Source organism: Arachis hypogaea, chromosome 17 (assembly GCF_003086295.3).
Source record: "Arachis hypogaea cultivar Tifrunner chromosome 17, arahy.Tifrunner.gnm2.J5K5, whole genome shotgun sequence".
Taxonomy (NCBI): domain Eukaryota; kingdom Viridiplantae; phylum Streptophyta; class Magnoliopsida; order Fabales; family Fabaceae; genus Arachis; species Arachis hypogaea.
Genome location: NC_092052.1, coordinates 106,815,927 through 106,816,769, shown reverse-complemented (window position 1 = coordinate 106,816,769; position 843 = coordinate 106,815,927). Strand labels below are relative to the sequence as shown.

Genomic DNA, 843 nt, shown 5'->3' with positions numbered 1-843 from the left:
TGTTGGTTTCCCACATAGTTAACCTCATCCCAATCACCTCCTTCAATGCCTACTTCCTCTTGATCTTGTGTGTGTATTGCAGCCACTTGCTTTGTTTCTAATTGCCTGGTAAGCTCTGCTAGTTGCTTGGCAAACACCTTGTTTTGGGCTAGAATTGTATCAACATGGTTCAGCTCCATGACTCCCTTAGTGTTGTGCCTTTCTGATGCATAGTAGTACTCATTCTCAGCCACTGTCTCGATCACTTCAATGGCTTCTTCCACGGTCTTTTTCTTGTTCAATGAACCTCCTGATGAATGGTCTACAGCCTTCCTTGATTCATAAGAGAGCCCATCATAGAAGATGTGCAATTGCACCCAATCATGGAACATGTTTGGTGGGCATTTCCTTGTCAAGTCCTTGAATCTCTCCCATGCCTCGTAGAGAGTTTCACCATCTTGTTGTCTAAAAGTCTGGACCTCAGATCGAAGCCTATTGACCTTTTGTGGAGGGTAGAAACGTGCCAGAAACTTGCCTTCCACCTCATCCCATGTGGTTAGACTCCCCCTTGGGAATGATTCCAGCCACTTAGCTGCCTTGTCCCTAAGTGAAAATGGGAACAAGAGCAGTTTATAGGCATCTTCCTGGACTCCATTGGACTTCACAGTGTCACAAATTCTCAGGAATTTTGTGAGATGTTGGTTTGGGTCTTCATTAGCACTTCCTCCAAAGGAACAATGATTTTCCACCAATGATATTAGCTGTGGCTTGAGCTCAAAATTGTTGGCCTGAATGGGTGGTTTCTGGATGCTACTACCACAATTCCCAGAGGTTGGGTTTATGTATGAACTAAGAACCCTCCTC

The 843-nt window shown here is 44.7% G+C and overlaps 1 non-coding gene across 1 annotated transcript; it reads left to right on the top strand.

The window, feature by feature from the left end:
- Positions 1–369: 369 nt before the first annotated feature.
- On the top strand, positions 370–473 carry LOC112768478 (small nucleolar RNA R71). The gene has a single exon (XR_003185899.1). It is a non-coding gene; the product is annotated as a small nucleolar RNA R71 (small nucleolar RNA).
- Positions 474–843: the final 370 nt, after the last annotated feature.